We start from the raw sequence: 14,075 nt of genomic DNA, 5'->3' as shown, positions 1-14,075 counted from the left end.
ATATATGTGTGTTATGTATACAATATGATATATTTTTAATAGATGGACAAAATATCCCAGCTGTACATAAACCCCTATGACAACTGCTCCGTGTTCGCTGGCTCGGTGCTGGGGGGGGTGGATGGTAGAAGTAGCCCCCACGAATAAAGAGCTTTGGCTGTGTGTTCTTCCGCTCTTCTTGCAGCAAGGTCCTCCCAAAGCGTGGTCCCCTCTATCGCCACGAGGTGCTTCACAAACAAGAAACCGTCCAAGTGAAACACGCTCAGCAAACTCTGAATAAATACATCTCCTTCTTAAAGATTCACAACCCACGTTAGCGTATGAAAGGCTCCGAGAAGTCTTGCAGGGGCATCCACTTAACTGTGTTTAATTTGGCATTGTTCAAACATATTTGAATCCTTCACAGGTTTTCCCAAAGGAAGCTCTGTGACTATCCCGAGGAAACCGCCCTTGCGTGAGGTCCAAGGAACACTGGGGGAGCGGTGACGACTTCACCCGAGAAACAGCAGAAGTAATGCATTTCCTAGGATGACTCGGTGCTGGGGTATCTTAGAGCATATTCATGCATCAGGCCTGAGGTGGTCCCAGAGAAACTACGGGATGCTATTTTATGCAGTGCTGAAGAGGACGCGCTCATGTCAGGTAGTCCCGGGCTTGGATCCCAGCTCTGTCGTTTTCTCACCGAGAGGGCCGAGGTGAATTATTTAACCTGGCAGCTCAATTCACTCATCTTCAGCCTGAGTGCAGTAATGAAACCCACCTTGTCAGGCTACAAGGAGAACTGTCAGAGGCAAAGAGCCTGCCGCGGGTGCCTGCGCCTCACCGTAGGTGGAGGCCACGGCTGTTTTTATTTGGCTGCGGCTCTGTGCTCCCGAGCCTGTGATTCTGGTAGCGCTCTGTACAGTCACGGAGGCTCGGGGTTGTCATCGGGGAGGATTTCTTCACCCAGGGTGAAGAAAATCACTCTGAAATTATAGAAGAAGTTGTGGTCTTTGGGCCTTGGGAAATGCAAGCCATTCCGGGCGGCTCTCCGTACTTCCCGGGTGGGGGGCGGACGCCTGTGCAGCGGGACTTTCAAGGCCAATTTGTGTGTCCGGTGATTCAGGTCAAGGTGCAAAATGGTAAACACTGGAAGCTGAAGAGGTGACCCGAAGCGAGCTGAACTGCAGGGCACCTGGGAGCCGCAGGAGCCGCGCAGCGCAAGTGGCCTTAGAGCACCTCCTGGGCGGCGGGACAGAGGCGCGTGGGCCTCGCTACCCGATGTGTGGGCACCGGTAATAGGAGCACAGAGCTGTCAGTGAAGATGGATAGAGGGATTAACAGATTTATCGACCTCCAGCTCAGGCGCCTGCTATGCTCCCAAAGTTAGATCGGGTGGGGACAGTAGTTAAGGATTTATTTTACTGTTGTCCTCCGGGAAGCACAGGAGTCTTCCAGCCACAGTGTCTAGAACAAACACCTGCATTGCTTGGTCACCGAGTGTCAAGTAAGGGAATCGTATGCCATTATGGCACCAGTACAGCACGAGGATACAGGTTGAGTTGCATGGATGGTGTTCTGCGGGGAGACAAAGCCCGCATTACCCTGCAACAAGCGGCCACAGTGAGCTGTGTGTCTTCTGTCTCTGAGCTGAGATGCACAGCCGGACACAGGCCACACGTCCGCTGAGGACTCTGCTCCAACTCTCTCCGTTCCACTCCTGTGGCCCTGAGTCCTGTCTAGCAGATAAATGTCTCCCATCTTGCTTGACACATTCTTCTCCAACCAGACGGGAAGCTTTTGAGGACCAAACCTGGATTTAAGTCTCCACATCCCTTAAAGTAGCAGGGATCGTAGTCTAGAAATCAGCATTAGAAAACCAGCTCCTGGATGTAGGAAGTTACTGAAATGGGCAGTGAGAGAGAAGGTTGGAAATGAGAACTGTTTCAGAAAATCCCAAGAGCAGCAGAGGTCCATATGTAATAAATATTTATTCAATGGCCTTAAAAATTGTATGAATTCATCCCTCAAATCACATCTGTTTGGGCATGTTTTTACTCTTCTGGTTAATATGCCTTTTCAAATCCTGCTTCCAATTTAGGACAGGAAGAGAAAGAGGCATGTTTTCAGTTCTGTTTAGGGACCAATTCCAACCCAGCAGAAAGCTCATAATCCCACGGATCTAATTTAGAAGAGGTAAGAGCAGCTTCTAGGGCTTCCCAGATATACACCCTAATTCTTTCAAGCACTTTAGTATTCAACATGGCCATTTGTCAGCCTGCCTTCCAAGGAGGGCCCAAAAGCCTGCTAAGGCTTTGCCATTCTTCCAGGAAGGGAGGAGGCATTTCTGAAGCCTGACCAGTCTGCAGGAGTGGAATAAAACCCCCAGGGGCCTACGGACAGCGCAGCAATAGACTTCTCACGAATGCCAGTCAGAGGAAACCATTCTCCACCCGACATCCAATCTTTTGTGAGGCACAAATAGGCTGATACTGGTCCTGGGGGTGGGAGGGAAGTCCTGGGTCCTTGTCCTGCGCCCACACTGAGCCAGCCTCTATTTCCCCACCTGCAAGGTGAGAGAGTCAAACCAAGGATCCTTACCCATCCTGCATTTTGATCAGCAAACCTGGCCTTTAGGGAATGAGAGGTTCTCCTCCCACTCTGCTTCCAATCTCTAAACAAAGCAAATTTGATTTCTGTTTGTGACTCAAATACCTGCCAAGAAGAAGTATGGGCAGCTCTGTGCTTATAAATCCAGCATCTTCTGACCAAACGCACTCAACCAGGAACAGAACGGTGCCTGGTGGCCTGGCAGAGGAAACATCCTGTCTGCACAGGTAGACGTCTTGTCCTAGCCTCTTGCAGGATGCTCCTCGCTCGGCAGAAAGCTAGGAGGAATACTGCTCTAGACCCCAAAGTTATTGTAGGGAGCCAAAGTCCCAAGGAGAGGTACAGTCAGGCTGCTGCTAATTGGGCCAGAAACTTTTCCACCAGCCATCCTCCTCAACAGGCTTTCTTCTCTGGGGAATATCTGTCTGCATGAAAGCCACAGTTCTAACAGAATACCAGGGACTTACTGGGATCCTGTCTCTATGCATCTTTTAGAATCTCTAGAATATCCTGGATGGCTGGGGTGATGGTTAATTTTTGAGTCCTCTTGACTGGGCTAAGGGATGCCCACACGGTTGGTAAAACATTATTTCAGGGTGTATGTGTGTGAGGATGTTTCTGGAAGAGCTTAGCATGTGAATCAGTAGACTGAGTGAAGGAGATGCCCTCACCAGTGCAGGTGGACATCCTTCCTGATAGCCTGAGTAGAACAAGAAGTCAGAGGAAGGATGACTCTGCTCTCTCTACTTGAGCTAGAGTGTCCATCTTCTCTTATCCTTGAACACCGGAACTCCTGGTTTCCAGGCATTCAGACCTGGACAAAGATTTTGGTTAGTATGTGCCCCACCCCAATTCCTGAGCCTTTGGATTTGGACTGAATTACACTGTTGTCTTTCCTGGGTCTCTAGCTTGCAGATGGCAAATTGTGAGATAACTCAACCACCATAATTATATAAACTAATTCCAATAATAAATCTTCTCATTATCTATCTATCTATCTATCTATCTATCTATCTATCTATCTATCATCTCTCCATCTATCTCCTATTGGTTCTCTAGTGAACCTGACTAATACAGGTGGTCAACTGAAATTTCTCAGAATATTGGCCATAACTTCATCATGCAACCCTCTAATGCTCAGATAGCTCTATTGTAAACCTAAAATACATAATGATGAATGAACAGGTGTCTTAGGATCAGCTACACATTTGTACACTTCTTTACTCTGGCACTTACAAGGAACAAGTGCACTCGTTTCCAAATGGCATCATTCAGATATTTGATGGCAGTTTTTGAATTAGTCTGTGCATCTCCTTTAAGAGAAAAATAATCTATTTTTTCTAATTTCTTGTCTACATGGACTGATCAGGTCTACTGTTGTAATTGGAGCAACAGGGGATTCAGTAGCTATTGGCTTAATCCCAAAGTTGGTTGGGCTGATATGTTCCACTCAACTATGTTTTGAATAAAAATAAGAGCTTCTATTTGGATAGATATTCCTCAGGGCAGAGTCCTCACAGAGTGCTTTCCTCTCTAGGAGTGGACTCTCCCCAGGTGATCACTGGTCCAATAAAATGGGGGGGGGGTTAGAAAAGCACTGGCTTCTGGGGTTGGCAGGGGTTGGCAGATCCAGAGAAGGGTCAGTTTTGAATGACAGAGCACATTTAACACATGGATGTCCACCTCAGTTAGATTCAGGAGGGAATCTTTAGGACATGCTGGGGAACATGCATGATAGGATGGACAGAAATGTAGGAAACCAACTGACACGTTATGGTCCAGTCACTCAAGGCATCACAACTAACCACAATAAACACCTAGCTCCTTCACTGACAAATGGCATTAGTGATGCACACATGCAATGCAATTGAAAGACCAAGTGAGATAATGTATACAAACTGCATCACACAGAGCCTGGCACATAGTAAGAACCCAATAAACTGTGTTTAAATAGTGATCTGAAATTTCAATCCATCTGAAAAAATGCCATGCAACTATGGCTAAACTCATTTACACAAAATTTCAGATGTATATTTGGAAGAGTGTGGGTCAAAATACATGCCACGTGATAGGTAAAGGCCAATACGGACGCCTCTCAGCACCTATAGGAGGTAAAACAGAGATCTGAAAGCTGCAGCCTGTGGGCCAAATCTGGTCTAGTGACTATTTTTAAAATAAAGTTTTATTGGAACAGAGGCACATTCATTTGTTGGCACATTGTGGTTCCTTTTGAGCTACACTGCAGAATTGAGTACTTATGGCAATATGGCCATATGGTGCTCATGGCCACTTATAGACAGCTTTCTGGCCTGCGCTATGGTATAACTGGGACTGGCAGGGTCACTGCTAACTGGGGAAATTCTCCACAGTCTAAACTGCTATGGACAGAAATGTAAATGTGAGTTATAGTAGTAGAATCCCAAGACCTTCCTGTTTGTAGGTGGTGACTTGTGTGTGAGCGCCTCCTCAGTTGGTTGACTATAGCTAGTGTGTTTTACAAAGGGTGAAAGCAGAAAGGATTGATTAATTTAACAATAATTAATGCATGCTTTCAGTGATGCTGTTGTCCTTGACATATGGAGCATCTGGGAAGTGCCAGTTTCTGGGAACATCGCAGGGAGCAAAACCAAGTTTATCTTCCTATGGAACGCACATTTCACAAGGGTGGAAGTTACAAATATACACCTTAAGTGCTGGAAGCATATATGAGCATATAGTAGGGTGAGGGCGAATTCACCAAAGATAGTGTGTGAAGACATGAAGGTTCTATTTAAGAAAGAGCTCTCTGCAGAGGGGACATGTGAGGGAAGAAGAAATGAGCTTTGCAAATGGGTTGGGAAGTTGTTCCAGATAGAAGGAGAAACAGGCTCAAAAGCATGAATTGGGAAACTATTTGTTATATTTGAGAAATAAGATCAGTGCCATTACAGTGCATTGAGCAAGAGAGAAAATAGAAAATGGAGCTTATGCTTTGTTTTAAGAGCAATGGAAGCCTTGGGAGTATTTGTGTTTTAAAAAGATCACCTTGGCTGAATTTGAAGACCAGACCACATGATTCAATACAACCCCCCCTTCAGGAATAATGGAAGATTCTTGAATCATGAGTTGAATTCATAGGTTTCTCTTGAGCATTGTATATGTGCAAAGCGCACTTCTCACCATTGCTTAATAGACCATATGGCTGTTCCAGCTTTCACCTATGATGGAGAAAGCTGGAAAAAACATTGCTTCCACTCACAAGAAAAAAGAACCATCTACAAAGTCATAACTCAACTTGAATCCATCACAGAACTGAGATTGCAGATGAAAATCCAAGGGATGAAAAGGAATATCCAAGGAAGATGGCACATGAGCACCGATTTACATGGGGCAGACCAGTGGAGTATGATGGGCAGGCAAGAAGAATTGAGTGAAAAATATTTAGTGACTTGCTAAAGACCAAGTGTGGAATAGTCTAAGAGTACAGACCCCCTAGGAGTTGTAGACATAAGGAGAGGGCACCCACTTGCACACCCTTTTTCATTGACCTCCACCTGGAACTCAGGGAAAAGACTGAGAGCGAAAGGTGGGAGAGAGACTCCGTCAGTGCTGTGGTCTACAGAAGTGCAGTGGACACTACAGGTAAGTGGCAGCACGTAGTCCTGTCTGAACTCCCCTGCCCCAAAGCATAAAAGTCTTAAAATGCTGGGGGAGGGGAAGCAAACCCTGGTGATGCTTGGGTACAGAGACTCACTGTGGTTGGGAGGAAGGAAAAGAAGTCTTTGCACCAGGGGAAGCGGTAGGAATCACAGGCACAGATCATAATGGGTTTCCTGGGGCTAGGAGAGAGGTGGGATTTGTGAGGAAATCCCATTCCCCAAACCCAGGGACACAATGCCTTGTAAGACTATTGCTGGACCAGAATGGCAGAGAGCTGCCTCTCATCCCCAGGCTAGCAAGCACAGAAGAATAAGCAATAGCAGTTCTCAGTGTGTGTGTGGGATGGGGGGGGGGGTAGGGAGGAAGGGATGGAGACTCTTTCTGAGGCACAGGCATCCAGGGACATTCTAAAGCTGAAGGTGGAGCAGTAGGTATCATTAAGAAAAGCTCTCTGGAAAACCAGCCCTCACCTGAGACATAAGATAATACCAAAGAATTTAAGCCAGTAACCATAGTAATAACAAAACCCAAACCATCCACAATTCCCCCACACTAACAACTCAGCAGAGGAAGGAGCATGCCACATGCAAACATCAATTCTATTTACCTTAATCTCTATCATCTTACACATGACATTCAGGGGTAACTGTCATGCAGGTTTAAACCAGAAGAATTGAGACAAACAAAAACTCTGCCAAGAGACAAAACAATTAATGTAAATAGGCTCAGGAGTGGCTCAGATGTTGGAAATGGAAATGATTTAAAATTACATGATGGAGGCCTTGCAGACACCACCGCCCAGGAGCCTCCCATGCCAACCAGCCATGGTCAGCCCTACTGTATTCTTTGGCATCACCAAGGAGGGCAAGCCTTTGGGCTGTGTCTCCTCCTAGCTGTTTGCAAAGTCCCAAAGACAGCAGAAAACTTTCATGCTCTGAGCACTGGGGAAAAAGGATTTGGTTATAGAGGTTCCTACTTTCATATGATTATTCCGGGATTTATGTGTCAGGGTGGTGGTCTCACAGACAATAATGCCACTGGTGGCAACTCCATCTATGAGGAGAAATTTGACTATAAGCATTTCATCTGAAGCACATATCCTGGCATCTTGTCCATGGCAAATGTTGAATCTAACACAAACAGTTCCCAGTTTTTCATCTGCCCTTCCAACACTGAGTGGTCAGATGGCAAGCAGGTGGTCTTTGGCAAAGTGAAAGAGGAGCTGAATATTGGGGAAGCCATGGAACACTGGTCCAGAAACGGAAGGATCAGCAAGAAGGTAACCATCACTGACTGTGGACAAGTCTAATAAATCTGGCTTGTGTTTTATCTGAACTACGAGACCATTCCTTCTGTAGCTCAGGAGAGCATCCCTTCCCCCCAGTCCAATCTGTTCAAAATATCCTATAATCTCTGCACTCTCACTGAAGTTCTATGGGCTCCATGTTTTCCTTACTACTCTCCAAGTCTAGCTGGATTGCAGAGTTAAGTGTATGATTATGAAACAAAAGCTAAACAACAAAAATCATGATGGATATGTCAAAAGCTTTAGAAGAAAACTAAGACAGAATGCAAGGACAGTTGGGGAGTTTCAGTAGGGAGTTTCAGTTTTTTATTTATAATAAAAATCATGGCAACAGAGATGAAGAATTCCTTGTATGAGCTTATCAGTTGACTCAAAACACATCAGGGGGGAAAGAAGTCAGTATATTTGAGGATAGGTCAATAGAAACCATCTAAACTGAAGCACAAAGAGAAAAAAAGAGTAGGGAGAAAAGGTCCAGAACACCTCAGAACTATGGAACAAGATCAAGAGGTCTAAAATAAATGTACACTGAATTCCAGAAAGAAGAGAGTGAGAATGTAGCACAGGAAGTACTTGAAGAGATAAGACCTGATAACTTTCCAAATATCATTAAATGTGTATATAAAATGACAGATTCAAGCTCAGAGGTCCTCAAACATGACAAATTGCAAAAAAAAAAAAATCACGAAAAAGGAAATGCCTAGATATGTCATATTTAAGCTGCTGAAAACTAAAGATAAATAGAAAATCCTGAAGGGATCCAAAGAAAAATCACATTATATAAGGAAGGAAAAAGATAAGAATACAGAGGACTTCTTATGAGAATACAGAAGACTTCTTATGAGAAACTATGCAAGTCAGAAAATAACAGAATGAAATCATTAAAGAGCTGAAAAAACTGTCAACCCAGAATTCTATATCTAGTATAGGTATCTTTCAATAATAACAGAGAAACACTTTTGTTCCCCCCAAACAAAAAACTTATGGACTTTATTACCAGCTGTCTCAAAGTAAAATAAATGGTACAGGAGGATTTTTAGAAGAAAGGAATATGATACAGAAACCTGGGTCTACAGAAAGAAATGAAGGCTTCCAGAAATAGTTAAAATGAAGGTAAATTATAGGAGACTAGTTTTAAGCACTCTAAAGAATAAATGACTGCCAAAACTAAAGTCAATGTCACACACACATAAAGTAAAAAAGTATGATGGCAGCCCAAAAGATAAAAGCCAGAATTTGGACTTACAGAGTTGTAAGATTCTTGCAAGACATGTGGAAGAGTTTCGTGTTACTACAAGGTAGACTGTGATTGATTAAAAGTGTATATTGCAACCCTCGGGGCAACCACTAAAATCTCTTAATGAGAGGTATAAAAGGAAAACTGTGATGTGGCCCTGGACTCCCGTCACTGTTCATGCTGCAGTTGCACCAATCTTTGTCTTTCCTACCAACACCGCCCTTATGCTCCTAATTCAGGTATTTGTAAATGCTATTTCCTTTGTCTGGAGCAAACGTTATTGCCTCATCATATGCGGATTCCTCCTCATAGTTCAGATATGATATTGAATTCTCAGTAGAGAGGACTTCCCACCCTACACCACTGAATAGACCTGCCAGTCATCTTCTGCCCCATTGCTCAATTTCCTTGTCTTCCTAACCACTCTCTGAAATGGCCTTGTTGGGCACCCCAGTGGCTCAGCGGTTTAGCGCCACCTTCAGCCCAGGGCCTGATCCTGGAGGCGGGGGATTGAGTCCCGCGTTGGGCTCCCTGCATGGAGCCTGCTTCTCCCTCTGCCTGTGTCTCTGCCTCTCTCTCTCTCTCTCTCTCTGTGTGTGTCTCTCATGAATAAATAAATAAAATCTTAAAAAAATGAAATGACCTTGTTCCTGTTCTGCTTCCCACCTCAAGAATGTAAGATCCAAAGGGATTGGACTCAAACCCATCTTTTTGCTGGTGTCCCTGGTGCCCGGGACAGTGCATGATGCAGTAATCCCGATCAATAAACACGGGCTGATTGAAGCATTGAGTGCTATGCAGGGTGATATGCAGGTGACTAAGTCCAGGAGAACTCATTCAGGACTGTAACACAGCCATATATTCTGCAGGAGGAGAGGGAAAACAAGGGTCAATTTTATGTTAGAGCTGAGAGGATAAAGAGAAGTTTGCTATAACTGCAATGAAAAGGGGGTAGTTTTCAGGCAAATGGGAACACAGTAAATAAAGACATGGAGACATGGAATTGCATGGTATGCAAGGGGATTATAATCCCTGATTGCTGAAATTTGCAACCAATAGGGAACTGTTGGGGTTATTCCAGATTAGGACAGGTAAGAGGAGGGATTGGCTATCTCATTTAAGAATTTTGACATCATCCTGGAGGCACTAGGGAATCATAAAGGTCTTTGATCTTAGATGTGAAATGATGTGATCAGTGTTTTTGGAAAGCAACCCCATGACTACTGGCAACAAGATGAAATGAGCTTGAAACCTTTGAAGAGGCTCTGGCGGAAGACAGTGTGGAAGAGGCTGAGTCAGTGGGCCAGGGAGGGGCAGGTGAACGGAAGCTGACATATTGTGGAGGCACAATCATCAAGGCTGTGACTCCTGAGATGTGGGTGATGGCAAGGGGAACATCAACCTTCTCTGAGGGTTCCAGCTAAAGAGCCTGCAGGTGCTGCAGCCCCAGTTGGGAAATCAGAGCCTTTGTGGAGGAGGAGGGATGTGGAGAGACTTCCCACAGACGCTCTTGATGTTCCTGCAGGAGACATGGATACGTGTGGTCAGTTAGAAAAAAACATTATAGTCACGGGGAAACACCAATATCTAAAGACATGAAGGTGACCTCAGCAATAAGGAGGCATCTGTCCCGGTTATAAGATCAGAGGAGATGCCCAGGGAGAGATGGGTAAATGAAGAGCGAAGATGGGATCCCTGGGTGGCGCAGCGGTTTGGCGCCTGCCTTTGGCCCAGGGCGCGATCCTGGAGACCCGGGATCAAATCCCACATCGGGCTCCCGGTGCATGGAGCCTGCTTCTCCCTCCGCCTATGTCTCTGCCTCTCTTTCTCTCTCTCTTTGTGTGACTATCATAAATAAATAAAAAAAAAAGAAAAGAAAAAAAAATGAAGAGCGAAGAATAGTGCTTCCTTTTCTGTATTTTTCCTTAAATTGGAAATAACTTGATTTCTGGCTTTCCCTCTAACCTGTAACATTTTATCTATTCTCACTTCTTAAAATAAGGATGGCACAGGGAAGACACACGAATATGTCCACATGTAATTAAATATTTCCCAAGGAAACGTGAGTTGCTCCTTTGTATCAACAATTCCCTTTCTGCAGGTTGCTGTGGTTGCCTCTTTCTCTTAAATATTGTTCATACTGTATCTGGTGCAATGTCTGCTCCTCGGTGGGTGCTCAATAATGATGGATGATGCTAATTATATGCATCACTGGAACAGCACTGCTGTAAAATCAGCAGCAATTCAATTCTTAATGTCAAAGTTTTAGAATAAAAAAAGAACTTGTTCTTCCTTTATATTATAGCATTGGGTCAGAATCACAGGTTTCAAATTGAATAATAAAAGTAATTTCCTATGATGAAGATAAGGAGGAAAATAGCATTTATTAAACAATTTCTATGCCTTGGATTGTGTTTATACAGATATATAAATACCCCAACATAATATAGAGATATAACATATATACCACAGTATCAGGTGACTAAATGGTGAGATGACAAATATTTAACCCTTTCATTTGATAAACTGAAAATTAAAGAAAAATTTAATGAACATGCATGGCTTTTAAAGTCTTTCTTTCTCTCTCTTATTACAAGAGGGTCTACTCAAATTCCACATCAGCTTACTCCAGAACATTCCACATCCAAATTTGTTCTGGAAACATCCTGGGAACTGAAGTACTTATCCTTTTCTTGCCATCTTGTGATGCACAGGTATGACCTGCTTGGTCTTCTCTATGACTTTCTCTTCATGGAGCTATTTGTCTGAAAAGATATTTAACCCAAATCCTAGGTTGCTTTCCATTTCTTTCATTTTTAAAACATTTTGATACTATGACTATAACACTCACAAAAAAAAAAACAGTAAAAATTTTAAAGGGGCATGTTAATGATTTGTCACAAAATGCACACACCTAGGACACCAACTTCCAGACCAAAAGAGAGAATAGTTCTGCACTCCAGCAGCCTACCTCTCATGCCACCAAACACCTTTTCCCCACTCCAAGGGGGATTCACTCCCCCATCTTTATGATATCCCCTTTCTTCCTTTTCCTAATGGTTTAAGCATAGAAATATACAACTGTATATATTGCAGTTTAATTTTAAAAATATTAGATAAAAGGAATGACAGATTATATTTATTTAGTTTTTAAAATATTAGACAAAAGGAATAATAGATTATATTTATTGCAGTCTGAGTTCTCTTGCTTGATGAACAATTGCAGCATCTCCTTCAATGCTAGGGTGGTAATGAAAGAAATGTTCAGTTTATATCTGAAGATGCAGTTACTGTCTCCATATTACCACAGGTTCTTGTTTTGCTGGGTATAGAATTCCAGCTTGGCACTTACTGTCTTTTAGTCCTCCAACCTCGCTGTCTTCTGGCTTGTATTTCTATTGTTGAGAAGAGAGTTCTCAGCTTCAGTTAATATTGTGGTTTTGGAGAAAACTTGCCTCTTTCCGCTATTTTTAAGAGTTTTAAAAATTCCTTCTGCTTCTGGTTTTCAGAAGTTTTACTATAATGTACCATAGTGTGTCATTTTTAAAATTTACTATGTTTGGGTTTGTAAAGCTTCTTGGATCTGTGATTTTTGTCTTTAATTAGCTTTGTAAGGTTCTCAGCCAATATAACATGGCTTCTGCCCAGTTTTTCTCGCCTCACTCCCTGGGATTCCAATTACATGCATGCTGGCCCTTCCCTCAATACCCTCAGTGTGTCTCATACCTTATTCACACTATCCATAATCTTTCAATCTGATTTCCTTCTGACATTGACATTTGGCCTATCTCCTATTTTGCTAATTATTTCTGCATCTGATTTATATTAAATCCTCCAACTTAATTCTACAGGTTTGTTTATGTATTTTTCTGCTCTACAATTTTCAATTAATTCTTTTAAAAAGTATTTTGTGGTATTTATTTTGTGAGAATTCTCGAAGGCTCTGCGTTCTTGAAATACGATCATCAGTTTCTTTAAAGTTGAATAAATCCAGTCTCTGGATCCCCTGTGAGTCTGTTTCTATCGCCTGTATTTTCTGCTGATTTCTATACATGTTGTCTTGCCATGCCAAGGTGCCTGGTTATTTCATGCAGCGTGCCAGAGGCTGTACTTTTATAATGGTTTGTAGAAATGATTCGGGTCCTAGTTGATGGGATTTGTTCTTGCTATAGTCATCCCTGGAGTGCCTCAATCCAATTTCAGAGATTGAGACCACTAGAAGCCAAGATGCAGAGGCTGTAGTGGCTTGTTGACTTCTAGTTTGCCCCAGTGACCCAATGGGGAGAAGCATCTCCTAAGGTCAGCCCACATTCCCACATCCTAACCCTATTATCTTTCATGGTTTTGTTAGCTTTCTGTTGAACTGTTACAGAGTTTTTAATGTATTTCTATAATTGATCTCATCTACTTAGTCTATCACATTGAAAAAGTTCTTTTTGCATTTGTTAAATAAATATCTGTCGAGTCCTAGTCTGGGTCTGGCACTATGTTACATACTGAATATTCACTGGCAAGCTACAGGCAGAAAGAGAAGCACTGCCCATGTGGTGTTAATAATCTAGTGTTCTGAGTTTTAATTACTTGACCTCTGGCCCTACAGCACCTTATAAAGGCAGATTTGAAATGAATCCAGAAAATACCATCATAGTCCATGGACAGGATTGATCTAACAGAGTGAGCAGAGTCTTGGAAGGATGTTGAGGGATCCTGTAGAAGTACATAGAGGAGGGTCCTGTTCATGTGACTGGAAGCGTTTGTGATGGAAAATCAGATGTGTCTTCTTGCCCTTCTGCTGGCAACGCTGCATGCAGACCATGATGACAATGCTTTGTGCGATCCAGTCCAGCCCTGCTGATGGTCTAGTTGGGGTAAGTGGAAAGAAAGGAAGAAGTTGAAAGAACTTATTTAAAAGCCGTTTAAAATTTAAACAGTGTTCATAGCCATAAAAGCCTCATGGTGTTCTAAAGCAACACTACTCCCTTAGAATACTATTCCCCCATGTTTACATGATCTCTTCAAAGGCCCATTAGATCTAAACTCTTTGATGTGCGACCAACTACTTCAGTGGTGACTTTTTGTCAGCTCAAATTTAAATCCAGTGGGGAAAAGGACAAATTGGCTCTTTTATCAAACACTTTCAGTATCCACTCACAATGAACCAGGATATTTTCCCCACTTAAAAGCTACATGATGAGTTTATGAGCAGGACAAAGTGAATAAATATTCCGCCCAGGAGCTAGATTAGAAAACAAAATCAGACATTCAGGAGCCAGAGCTGCACACACAATTCTCTTCCAACTGAGC

Source organism: Canis aureus, chromosome 26 (assembly GCF_053574225.1).
Source record: "Canis aureus isolate CA01 chromosome 26, VMU_Caureus_v.1.0, whole genome shotgun sequence".
NCBI lineage: Eukaryota > Metazoa > Chordata > Mammalia > Carnivora > Canidae > Canis > Canis aureus.
The sequence above is the reverse complement of the archived record's forward strand: the minus strand, read 5'-3'. Positions refer to the sequence as shown.